A 13,823-nucleotide genomic window follows, 5' to 3' on the forward strand; every position below is an offset into this window, starting at 1 on the left:
TTTGACCCCTTCGGGGTAACAGCTCCGATCACATCAATTCCCCAGACCGAAAAAGGCCATGGCGAAGTCATGTTATACAGTTTTGACGGTGGGATGTTCATGCGATTTGCATGAATTTGACACTTGTGGCATCGCCGAACAAAACCAATACAATCCTCCTCCATGGTTGACCAGTAGTAACCCTGTCTGAGGATCTTTCTGGCCAGCATCACCCCATTCATATGTGCACCGCACTCTCCCCCATGGATGGCTTCCATCAGGCGTTTTGACTCTTCAGCTTCTACACAAAGCTTATGCATTCCCAGATGACCCCTTTTGTACAAATTTCCCCCGCAGATAACGAATTGAGCAGCCATTCTTCTGACAGCCCTCTTATCTTTGGCATTTGCCCCTAGTGGGTATGTCTCCTTTTCCAAGAAGTTCCAGATATCGTAATACCAGGGGTTGCCGTCTTGAACCTCATCTATGGCGGAGATCGACTCGTATGCTGGTACGAACTTCTGATCAATAATAACTGGACGCATCCGGACTCCGGACGGGATGTCTATCATAGAAGATAGAGTTGCTAGTGAATCTGCAAACCTGTTGTTCTCTCTTACAAGGTGGGTGAAATTTAGCTTCTCAAACCGAGGAATTAACAGATCCAAGGTTTGGTGGTAGATTATCATCCTTTCCTCTTTGACTTTCCAATCTCCTTTTGCTTGAGACACAACAAGATTCGAGTCCCCAATGACGTCCACTCGTCTTGCCCCTAGTTCCAGGGCGGCTTCCAGGCCAGCAATACATGCCTCATACTCTGCTTCATTGTTGGAAACTTTGAACCGGAGCTTGAATGCTAAAGGAATACGGGAATCATCAGGCGCTATCAGCAACACCCCTATCCCATACCCATACTGGTTTGACGCTCCGTCAAAGTATATTGTCCAAGTTTCATCTTCGACGTGTAGAATGGCTTCATCTGGGAATAGATACTCAACCGCTTCATCCCCCTCAACCGGGTGGTCGGCAAGGAACTCCGCTACCGCTCTGCCTTTTACTGACTTGCGCGTTACATACTTCAAATCAAATTCGGAGAGCAACAGCAGCCATCGAGCCAGCCTACCCGTAAGTGCTGGTTTCTCGAAAAGATATTTGATGGGATCCAAACGCGAAACCAACATTACAGAGTGGGCTAACAGGTAGTGCCGCAGCTTCCTGGTTGCCCATACCAAGGCCAAACAAGCCTTCTCCAGCGGTGTATAGCGGGTCTCGTAATCCAACATCTTTTTGCTCAGATAGTAGATGGCTCTTTCCACTTTGTCTTCTGACTCCTGCGCGAGCATGCAGCCCATGGTGGTCTCAGTTACCGAAAGGTACAGTATCAACGGTCTCCCCGGCTCTGGCGGCGACAACACGGGTGGGTTCTGTAGGTACTCTTTGATCTGCTCAAAAGCTGCTTGACATCGGCCATCCCATTGGAATTTCTTTCCTTTCTTCAGGAGACCAAAAAGTGGTTCACAAGTCAAGGTTAATTTAGAGATAAACCGCCTTATGAATTGCACTTTACCTAGAAAGCCTCGCACCTCCTTTTCAGTCCTCGGTGGTGGCATTTCTAAGATGGCCTTGATTTTGGAAGGGTCGACCTCGATGCCCCTTTGCGTGATCAGAAACCCTAACATCTTCCCTGCTGTAACACCAAACGTACATTTCTGGGGATTCAGTCGCAGCCGAAACTCTTTGATCCTTTGAAAGAATTTTTGTAAGGCGGCGTAGTGGCCTTCTCTATCTTTGGACTTGACGATCATGTCGTCCACATACACTTCGACCTCCTTATGGATCATATCATGCAATATTGTAGTTGCTGCCCGTTGATACGTAGCTCCAGCATTTTTCAACCCGAATGGCATCACTCGATAACAATATGTACCCCACGGGGTAGTGAACGCAGTCTTCTCCCGGTCTTCGGGTGCCATCACTATCTGATTATAGCCTGAGAAACCATCCATAAACGAAAGCAAGGCGTGTCCTGCCGTGAAATCCACCAATTCATCGATGTGCGGCAAGGGGAAGTCGTCCTTCGGACTGGCCTTGTTCAAATCTCTGAAATCTACACAGACCCGAATTCTGCCATCCTTCTTTGGCACCGGAACTATGTTGGCCAACCAAGTTGGATATTCGGATACCAGCAGGAACCCTGCGTCAATTTGTTTGGTGACCTCTTCCTTAATCTTGAGGGCCCAGTCCGGGCGAATCCTTCTGAGTTTCTGTTTGACAGGACGGGCCTCTGGATCAAGAGGGATCCGGTGCTGTACAATCTCAGGATCGATTCCAGGCATGTCTTCATAGGACCACGCGAAAACATCTTTGAAATCTTTTAATAAAGCGACTAAGCGCTCGCGCTCCTCTGAAGACAACGTGGACCCGATCTGGACCAGCCGCGGGTCCTTCTCAGTACCAATATTCACAGAAGTGATTTCATCGATTAAAGGTTTAACAAATCTTTCCTGCTCTTGATCAATTAATCGTTGCAAAACTGGAGGAATTTCTTCCTCACTATTTTCATCAAAATTTTGAAAATCCTGATTTAAGCAATAAATCAAAGGCACAGAAAAATACTCGGAAACCACATCCATATCATTCTCATTAAATACTTCCAAGCCGTCAGATTCCTCTGTTACAACAGACTCAAAAGAAAATGAAAAAGACGACCTAGACAGGACTGTGGTATCCGGGTTATCACTCCCAGGAATACCGGACTCAGACTCAGTCGAGCTGGAATCTGATTCCGACGCAGAAGATTCGGCAGAATCAGATTCCGGCTCACTACCTGACCCGGAACTGCTAGATAAAAAGCCTTCTTCATATTGCCAGATGAGAGAAGGTGCGATAGATGTATCCAAGATCGGCGCTGGAAAGCCTGCAGCTATTTCATCTCCAATCACAGAAACCGAAGAGTTATCCCCCAAGCACTCTTGGCTGATCGGAGGATCTGATAGTAGACTCGCCAGTGCTACCCCCATTTCCAGCTCTGTACTCTCGGGATCCACTGCTCTATACTGCTCAACCTCAGTTGGTGGGTCTGTCTGCGCTTCGGCAGTGTCATCCCCAGATAATTGTATGTCGAAGAATATTTCAAAACCGGGCACGCGCTCCCCCTTCGCGTTTAGCCATGGTTCCGGGAAGCCGCAGAATGGAAAATCTTCCCCCTCCCGGACGAAACGTCCGTTTAGGGTACCCCAGATGGGCCTGTGCATTAAATCAAATGGCTTCCCGGTCTTCTTTGCTCTGGCCCTTCCGGCCATTTCTTTCCCTTTTCTCACCCAATCTTCCTTGGTGGGCAGATAACCCAGTCCAAAGGCGTGGGGGTTGTGTGGCACTTCGGCCAATATTGAGACGCCCTTCCGGCCGCTTCTCCCTAATCCCATCCCAGGGGTATGCTTCAGCTTGTTCATGAGGTATATGGATTGTGCACTAACATACATGCCCTCATTTGCAGCCATGACATTCTGCACTACTTGAGCCTCGGCCAAAGTGAACCCCGACAAAAACACATCCTCCGTGCCGTGTTCGATCTCCAAGACGGGTGTAGACACCTCCGGCGGGGGGTGGATCGATGAATTTCCAAAAACGATTGCTACCCCTTTCCCGTGAGGGTATTTCAGCATTTGATGTAGGGTGGAAGAGACTGCTTTGACCTGGTGCAACCACGGTCGCCCCAAAAGTAAGTTAAAGGTTGCGGGAACGTCCAAGATATGAAATTCGATACTGTGTTGTCCTGGACCAACCTTAGTTTGAATTTTAACAGTCCCCATCACTTCTCTGCTGGTATTGTCATATGCCCTGATCACTTGGGTGGTTGGGATGAAATCTACGGGCTTCAACCCGATTGCATATGCCGTTCTGGTCGGGCAGACATTAATCGCAGACCCGGTATCAACAAGTACCACCGGTATCCACTTATCTCTACATTCCACAGAGATGTAGAGAGGCTTATTATGATTTGCGCCCTCAGGCGGTAGCTCCTTGTCTGAAAAAGTTAATGCCGGGGAACCTCCTCCCGGAAAAACCAGCCCAACCAGCTGTTCAGGCGTGGTGTCTATAGAAAGTTTCGACTTGTCCATGGCAGATAGGACAGCTTCCCTGTGCACTCGTGATGCCATTAGCAATCCCCAGATGGAGATGTCTGCTTGTATTTTCTTTAATTGTTTCAGCACAGCTTCCTCTTCAATCTGCCTCTCCTTCTGTTTCTCTACTTCTCTGTCTTTCCCGGATGCCTCGGGCTGGTCTATTTGTGGGGGCTTGAAGTACCGCCCACTTCTTGTCATATGGTCCACTTCATCTAGATACCAAGTATCATCCGGTTGGTTATTCCCCCAATCCTCATCGGTGTGGGCAAGACACAAATCGTCATCTTCCCACCACATTCCACTGGCAGCCAATAGGCACCTGTCTGGCTCCGGTCCACTCGCATTTTTAGTGCTCTCTGTCCATATGCTTGCAGTATTGCTTGTCTTTGTGCGCACAGAACTTTCGGTCCCCTCCGGGCCTTTTGCCTTTCTGGCTCTCTCAGTTTCCTCAAACTTTCCCTGTTCCAACTGCGTCAGTACAGCTGTTTGCTCAATAGTTCCCACATCCGTAATGCCCATGTCCTGAGCGGAATTCTTAACACCGGCGCTCTCCGGCGATACAACTTGATTTTCGGCCGTTCCGGCCACAACTGATATTTCTGCCCCTGCCGGGCTCTGTTTTGGTTGAGCTTCCCCCACTGCATCCGGTTGATCTTCGAGCCATCCCGTGACCTCCTCTGATCCCTCATAATCATTCCAGTTAATGGACGCATCCTCCAGCTCCTGATCATCGAGAAATTGCAAGTTAGCAAAGTCCTCTTCTACGGTTGTCGGCTCATCTGCCCATAGCCCAGATCCACCCCCTCGGATCATGCACAGTTCTCCTGTCTCGGGAAATTCTACACTTAGCCCATTTCGGCTCGTTGATAGGATGTACTTGCTCGGATCATAAGCTCCCTCAGCAAAATTTTGTCCAGTCCCAGATTCAACAATCCCATTTCCTCTCAAAATCTGCCCTGCCCTGTCTTCGACGGTCACCACCATTGGTTCTGTTTGGGTTTTGGAGATGTCCATCATGCACAAGAAATTAGTGCAACCGGGAAGGAGCACCTCTGGCTTGGGTAGGTGGGTGGGGGTAATGTAGATGCTAGGATCGTAAGATGCGACCCCAGTCTGGATAAAGTTAATTCTTTTGGGAGGAGGGGCTTGGTTATGTGATGGGAGAGGGTTGGTCGTAACATTGGGTTGGTCGGGAGGTGCGATCACCTGTTTGTCAATAAGATCTTGGATCTCATGACGTAGTCTGTAACAACGGTCGGTGTCATGACCGTGTTGTTGGTGGTATGCACAGTATTTTGACGGGTCATATGAGGGGGGAAGTGGATTTGGTAATGGCTTTGGTTCTAGGGGTTTTAAATGATTCTTTCTGATCAGTATTCCTAGAACTTTGGTCAGAGGCATATATAGTGGAGTAAAGGTTCTTTGGCCTCGGGGTTGGAATCGGCTGTTTTGTGAGTTACTTCCGGACGCGCCGGAGAATGGTGTGGCAGTCATGGGTCTCGGAAGGGGAGGGGGAGTGGTGGTGACCATACCAACTTCCGAGGCTCTCATGTTTGCAGCGCCGCTCGGGCCTGCATTGTTGTTGCGATTGAAGGTCCTCCTCGGTTGTTCTCTGTCCTGGTCAAGCAGTCCTTGCCTCATAGCATCTTCTATTTGCACCCCCATATCATGTAGATCTGCGAAAGTAGGGAAGGGGACCACAATCATTTTTTGCATTAGCTTGGGGTGGAGATTGCACACAATCATCCGAATTTGGTCTCTGTCTGTGGGCCTTAAGGTCATCGTCGACGTTTTTGCCCTCCATCGGATCACAAAGTCCGAGAAAGATTCCTTGGGCTCTTGCCTCGTTGTTTCAAGATCACGGGTTGTGATCTCGATCTGTGTGTTGTATGAATATTGTGTGACAAAGGCCTCAGCCATCTCGTCCCAATTCTTTTTCACCTCATCCGATAATCTTGCGTACCAATGGGAGGCCACACCCGACAGGGTTCGGCCGAACAGTGAGAGCTTCTGTTGTCGTGTTAGGCCCATTGGCCGCAAGACATCTGCAAACAGTCGGATATGGACCATGGGGTCACCAGTCCCGTCAAAACGGTCTATTTGTGGCATTTTGAACCTATCGGGGAGTGTCACGGCCTCCTCGGTATATCCATCTCCGATATCCGGCATAGCCTTAGCCCCTTGGGATTTCTTAAAGAGTTTCTCCAATTTGTTCAATTTCAGAGCCGTATGATCAACCTAGTCCTCAGATGGAGAGTCCGGGTGATTGGATGTATGAGCCTTGGACAGTTGTAGTGGAATCGGGGGCGGTGCTGGCCCCGTTGGAAGACTCGTGTCCTCTTGTAAATTTTGGACAGTCGGTACAGTATTTTGGGTGTTCAGAGGAGCGTCCTGAATAGCAGGAGCCTTCTCGGGTAATGGGACCCCTGCTGGAGGAGGGATTTGTGAGGCAGACGCTGTGTTCTGTTGTTGTAACCTGGTAATCAACTCAGCCTGTTGGGCCATAACTGTGGCCTGCTGTTTGGAGAATTCTGCTTGACGGACGGCATCATCGTGCATCTGTTTCATGCTTTCCTGCATCTGGCGCATTAGAGCCTCCATCCCCGATGTATTCGGTTGCTCCATCTGTCTAACTGGTATGTCTATTTCTGCAACAGTAATTGAGACCTCAGTCCTATAGTCCTCTGATGGAGTAGCCCACTGCCCTGACAACCTCTGTTCTGACACACTGCGCCTTTTAGGCTTCCTTCTGATAACAGGGGGTAGAGAATAGAACACTGGCTGTCCGTCTATCAGATCCTCAGATCGGTGGAGTCGACGACCTCGTGTCCAAGGTGCTTGGGGAATGCCTGTTGGGTCGGAAGCAATCGTGCTAAAACTGACCCTAGCAAAAGATAAATAAAGCGAAAAGGAAATAAATAAACAGATAAACGGACAGCACAACAGCTTAAAATAAAATGCATGACACGCAGTCGGGCACAATCAACACACAGTCAATAAGCTGAAATACATACTGTCCTCAAACACTGATTATCATCCCTGTATCACTGTTCCCTAAAACAGAATCTGATATCCGCAGATAACCAATCCTCAAATACTGGCTGGTGCCCGCAGGCCTGATACCCACAATACCGAACTGATGCCCGCAGGCTTGATGCTGACAATTCTGAACTGATGCCCGCAGGCTCGATACTCAAACTCACATACTGATCTGATGCCCGCAGGCCTGATACTGCCAATACTGAACTGATGCCCGCAGGCCTGATGCCCAAACTCATATACTGATACATGCTTTCCTGTAGAGACGCACTCTAAAGCACATAACAGATAAGTGAGAGCCAAAACACCCCTATGTTGGGGTAAGGTTTTCCTGTCCTATTTTGTCAGGAGCTAGGGTTTCACTATGCACACAGCGGTTTCAAATAACCTATAAACGGGTAAGCAACCTGTCCTAATTTGGAATAGTCACTATGGATCCGAATATGCACTAGGCCGAATGGTCAAAGAGGGTGCCCCGGTAAAACCGGGGTTTGTGTTCCCATACTGGCAGAGCCCACAACCGGTCAGCCTTATGGTCATGCCTTGACAAGACAAGCCTCCGGCAAACCGTTCAGGAATAGCAGATGGCAAACACGGTGTCCTAGGCGCACCAATGCAAATGCAATGCAAAGAAACACACAAGTGTAGTAAAAAAAAAAACAGATATCATGAGTTCGAGTCAAGCTCTCTAGATCCCCAGCGGAGTCGCCAGAAACTGTAACAAGCCCGCGGGGGGGCCTCGCTACAGCTCGGACTCGCAAAGTGTTGTTGCGGTTCTTAATCTGAACCAAAGAGTCCAAATCTGGCAAATCGTTTTGAGAAAACTGATTTTTGAAAAAGTAGTGCCAAACATGGACTGCTTGGCCAGATACAGAGTCGCCACCTAAATATTTTATTTTGGGAAATTTAGGAAACCCTGACTCGGTGCCAAAAGGCCACGTGTCCGTCATCACCAAAGCTGCTTCGGCTCGGGAACTTGGGTACGATTGGGGAAGGTCACTTCGTGAGCACCCCCGCTCGCCCGGTCATAGACCGGCCTCTACTAACCATGATATCGATTTTTGAAAACATTGTGAGTTCTTATTCCGGTTTATTAGCCTAAGTTACTATGTGATGCACACAGCATATAAGTATAGACCAGGTTGCCTAGATTGGAACAAAACACTTCTTGTTTGTTTTTGAAAAAGGTTTTACTACCCGCAGGTAGGCTTTGAAACATTTTGATGATTTATTCCAATTTAAGTAACCCAACCTTCACCCACAGGCATTCAGGCAGTTATATCAGATAAGCATATAGCCTCATGGTAAGCATGCTATCATGGCATTCACTCACACGCATGCAAGGATGCTAAAGCATAAAACTCACCGAGTACTCCAAGCCAAAATAGAAACCTCATTAGAAATCATGCATGAATCCTAAGTATACAGAAATGCCTAATGCAACACATGCAAAATGCGACTATAGCAGGCTCGGCTATTCTAAGATGGTATATGAAATGCTACAATTATCATGTATTCAACTTGGAATTGAAAGTACGATGCAGTTAGTACGGTGCGCCGAGCCCGGTGCATGCAATACAGATGAATGAATGCAAACATGCTGTCATACTGTATGCTAATTTAAAATATGCCCTAATCTAACCATCATAAGCGGATAAATAAAAGGGAGAAAGACGTGGGGTTGGAAGACATACATCACACTCACCCACACTTATTACAGTTGTGGCCCTTGCGCAGAGGGTCCAAATAAATGTACAGTCCAAATATTACAGTCCCGAATAAAAGAATATTACAGTCCGAAATATTACAAAATTCTAATTAATAAATTAACTATGAAAGCAAATAAAACTGGTGTGCAAGCCAGGGACCGCCTTGCTTCTGATGGATGATGCATGTCCGGATTGTCTTGCGCGGAAATCCACCGGAATGCCCCAATTAGCCTCTGTTTACACTTGTTCTTGAAATGCGTGCCAAGTCCCCAAAAGTTGTTGATTCCTGATTTTGCTGCAACAGAGAGCAGGAAAGGGGCATAGCAATGTATTTGCACAAATATATGCATGTCTCGATCCTCGTGCCACCAATCACGCATACCGAGGCATGATGGTCGAGGAGTCGAAATGCACAACTCAATATAGGATGAATGCACATGAAACTACAGCTAAAACCTAACTCCATCATGGATAATCCGGAGTGTCGGTGACTGGGGAATTGAGACACATCCCGTCACTCGGAGTACGAAATGTACCTCGTTTCCCGTGCCCGGGCTAACTCCTATTCCGGACATGATGCAATATGCATGACATGCATGAAATGCAACTAAGATACAATCCTAACATACAGAATGCTATGGAAATGAGATGTCTCGAAATACGTGCACATGGGCGCGCAAACCGAGAAAATGGCAGAATACTATGAAAATGAGGTACCTCGAAGTGCGTGCACACGGGCACGCAAACCGAGGCGATGACAAGATATGATGAAAATGAGGTGCCTCGAAGTGCGTGCACACGGGCACGCAAACCGAGGCGATGGCAGAAACAATGAAAATGAGGTGCCTCGAAGTGCGTGCACACGGGCACGCAAACCGAGGCGATGATATCTGTCTCGAAATACGTGCACGCGGGCACGCAAACCGAGGCAATGTGTCTCGAAATACGTGCACGCGGGGGCACGCAAACCGAGGCGATGATATGTGTCTCGAAATACGTGCACGCGGGCACGCAAACCGAGGCAATGATATGTGTCTCGAAATACGTACACGCGGGCACGCAAATCGAGGCGATGATATGGAAATGACAATTGGACTTATACCAACATGAGTGAGCCTCAGCCGCACTCACATGGGATGCCGGCGGATAAAAGTGAAGTGCCTCGAAATGCGTGCACACGGGCACGCAAACCGAGGCAATGACAGAATGCGATAAAATGGCATGGAAACATGATATGGACTTATACCGACATGAGTGAGCCTCAGCCACACTCACATAGGATGCCGATGGCAGAAAATGAGGTGCCTCGAAATGCGTGCACACAGGCACGCAAACTGAGGCAATGCAGAATGCGATGAAATGGCATGGAAACAAGACAAGTGGGCTTATACCAACATGAGTGGGCCTCAGCCACACTCACATAGGATGCCGATTGATGAAAATGAAGTGCCTCGAAATGTGTGCACACGGGCACGCAAACCGAGGCGACACAAAAGCGATGCGAATGACATGGAAAATGCAACATGGACTTATACTAACATGAGAGAGCCTCAGCCACACTCACATAAGATGCCGGCGGATAAAAATGAGGTGCCTCGAAATGCGTGCACACGGGCACGCAAACCGAGGCAATGATAAAATGTAATGAAATGGCATGGAGATGACAAATGGGCTTATACCAACATGAGTGAGCCTCAGCCACACTCAGATAGGATGCCGTCGGATAAAAATGGAGTGCCTCGAAATGCGTGCACACGGGCACGCAAACCGAGGCAATGATAAAATGCAATGAAACATGGCAAAAATGATATGCAAGCATGCTAACGAAATTTCAGCACTAAAATATGGGGGAAAACAGTCCCGAAATGAGGCGAAATGACATGAAATGCAAGGAAATGTCCCGAAATGCGAATTTAGGCACCCGAAATGGCCTATAGCCATGCTAAACATGCACAACATGGACATGCAATGCAAAGACAGAAGCTAGACAGCCCCAAAATAAGCATTTTTCCAATTATAAACATGGCCAAGCAGCAAGCATAGGTAAGGGAAAAATAGCATGCAAGAATAGGGGCCAAAAGAGGGGTAATGAAGCAAGTGGTATAAGCAAAACCCAAACTGAAAAATTTCCTTCTACAACACTAAAGATGGACCAAAAATATGAACATTTACAGTATATGGCAGCCTCAAAATCAGTATACAAACATGCTAAAAATATGATGCAAAATGAGGCTCAAAAGGTGCTATAACATGAAGTATATAAAATAATCACCAAACAGAAAAAAAGTGTGAATGAAACATGAAGTATAGGCCAAAACAAGGCTACTTTCAGTTCGGACCAAGGTCCAAAAACAGAAGCAAAGAGGGCTATCAATTTATACAAAAATGGGGCCGAACAAGGGATTGAACTACAAGTGACATATGGAAACACCAAACAATGTTGAGCCCTTCTCCAATGTTGAAGAGGGGCTCAAAATAAGCCTTATATCAGTTTACAACATGCTCGAAAATAAATTGCTCATAGGTCAAAAAAAGCATACAAAATCATGACATACAACATGGTCAATGAAGCAAGTATATTATGGAGGGCTCAAACAAGGTTGAGCCCTTAATGAGAAGTGAAGATGAGCTCAAAATATGGCCCTTTTCAGTTAGGACCGAAGCTTGAAACCAAAAAGAAATGAGGCTTAGAAATAGATCAAAGGAAAGGGTCAAAAGGATCAAAGTGTAACTTACCCTTGAAGATCTAGACTTTGGTTGCTTCTTGGATGGATTTGCTGCTCCTTTGGCCTTCAAAAACCCTTCCTAGCTGCTGGAAATTAGATAGTGGTGGTAGAGCTTGGTGGTATAGAAGGAATGGAGGTTAATGGACTTAGGGTTTTTGAAGAATTGAAGAAGATGAAGATGGAGTTGGCTATGGAGCTTTTAAGATCAAATTTTCTAACCCTCAAGAAGAAGGCCCTCAGCTGGTTATAAGGTCAAGAAAGGGGGTGTAAAAGGGGGGTCAAATGGAGAGGAAAACTCTCTCCCAAAATATCCCCCGGATACAGAAAATATCTGGGGGATATTGCCTCACAGCTGGAAGGGGCACAGTGAGGAGAGCACGGCCGGCCGCTCACTTTTGCTGGAGGTGGCCGGCCGGCCACACCCCCTAGCCGGCCGGCTAGGGGTCAAAAGGGTCAACCATCTTTTCTGGCCGGCCAGGTATTGGGGAGGTAGGCCTATGTGTGTACAACACAACCATGTAATTGAAATTCCAAGAAAGTGGGCCCAAGGGGTTCAACAGTGGCTCGGAAAGAGGGGTTCAAAAGGGTCAAGTGACCTTAATGGCCGGCCATGAACTTTTAGTGGCCTCTCAGGTGTGTACATCACAGATATGTGGTTCAAAGTTCGAGAAAAAGGGTCCAAGGGGTTCAACATTAGCCCGGAAGAAAGGGGTCAAAAGGGTCAGGTGACCTTAATGGCCGGCCATGAACTTTTAGGGGCCTCTCAGATGTGTAGATCACAGATATGTGGTTGAAAGTTGGCAACGCTAGCTCTAAGGTATTCAACATTAGCCCGGAAGTTGGAAAAACGGGCGCCGGGAGGCTCCGGAGGAGAGATAACTGGCTGCTGCAACAATTGCTGGCCTCCCACCCTTCAGTGACCTTCCCTGTGATAAAACAGAGGTACCTGCCAAAAATGAGCGAAAACCGTTGCAAAACGAATGTTCCGGAGCCAAAACACGCAGTTCGGGGTCCCGGAAATGGGCTGTTAAGCACCGAAAATTGCATCTGACCTCGAAGTGGGTTTCTCAGCCCCCAGTGTTCCTCAAAATGGATGAAATAGGATGTATGCCAAAAATCAAAGCAATAGGAGATGGTTAGGTGGTCCCGAACCAAGGCACACGGCCTGACGGCTCCGAAAACCGGGAACCGGACTCCGAAATGGGCAAAATGGCCTACGGCCACAAAATGTAGCCTACGGACATTGAGAGATGGTCTACGGGACCTCTCCCTCCCCTCAGGAAAAGAAACAGAGAAAACCGAGTCTGGTTCGCAAACCGAGACAAGGCACAGAAAAGGGTTCGGAAGCCCGGAGGCAGGGCTCGCAGCCGCGACTGTGAAACTTCTGAACAAGCACATCATGCAACATCACCAAGCGCTCAATCGGTGACGTCTGAGTCTTAAGGTCGGTCAAAAATGGGGTGTCTACAGGTAGTAACTCGCTAGAGTTACTCTTAGCTCACTATGTTCGATGTGAAGCATCTCAAATGTCTTCACCATTTGTTTCAGCCACTCATCCGCTTTCTTAGGCTCGGGGGCCACCAAGGAACTCATCCGGTTTGGCCCGCAAGAACTCTCTAGTGAGAAAACTCACCCTTGTCTCCACGGCATTCTCTCTGGCTTGGTTCTCCACTCTCCACAAATTCATCGATTCTCTCAAAGCCCCCGCCATTTCTCGGGCTAGGGCCCCTGTTGTGGCTTGACCCGCTAGCTCCGAAATACCCGCTTGCCATACTTGCTCAGCCGCATTAACTTGGCCGTACCCTTCCTCTTACACCGAGACCACATGGACCGATACTTCATGTACACCTAGGTGAGGCCTACTACGCCTCCCGCCTCTACCGCCACGGGCTTGATCCCTTCCTGACATCCTAATTAAGGATAAAAGTAAACAACTTAGCACACGAACTTGAATGTGCTCACAACTTATCTCACACGTTCGATCACAAGAATTCTATAAATTTCTTTACCACATAAGCACTTAATTTTACTCGACATAAGCACGTAGTCACATAAAAACATACAGATTATTCCTTTACGATGACATTTGTCCCACGAAATACCAAGAATTCTTAGTAGAATGAGTATTGATCAAGTACCCTTCTAATAAGATCTCAAGGAAATTAGTAGGCGCAAACCGCATCCCAAAAGTTCAATCACATACCCATCAAGTCATATAAGCATGTTATCACATAACCACTAAA

The sequence above is a fragment of the Camellia sinensis genome, chromosome 2 (assembly GCF_055761805.1).
Source record: "Camellia sinensis isolate YWXY chromosome 2, ASM5576180v1, whole genome shotgun sequence".
In the NCBI taxonomy this organism is placed as follows: Eukaryota; Viridiplantae; Streptophyta; class Magnoliopsida; order Ericales; family Theaceae; genus Camellia; species Camellia sinensis.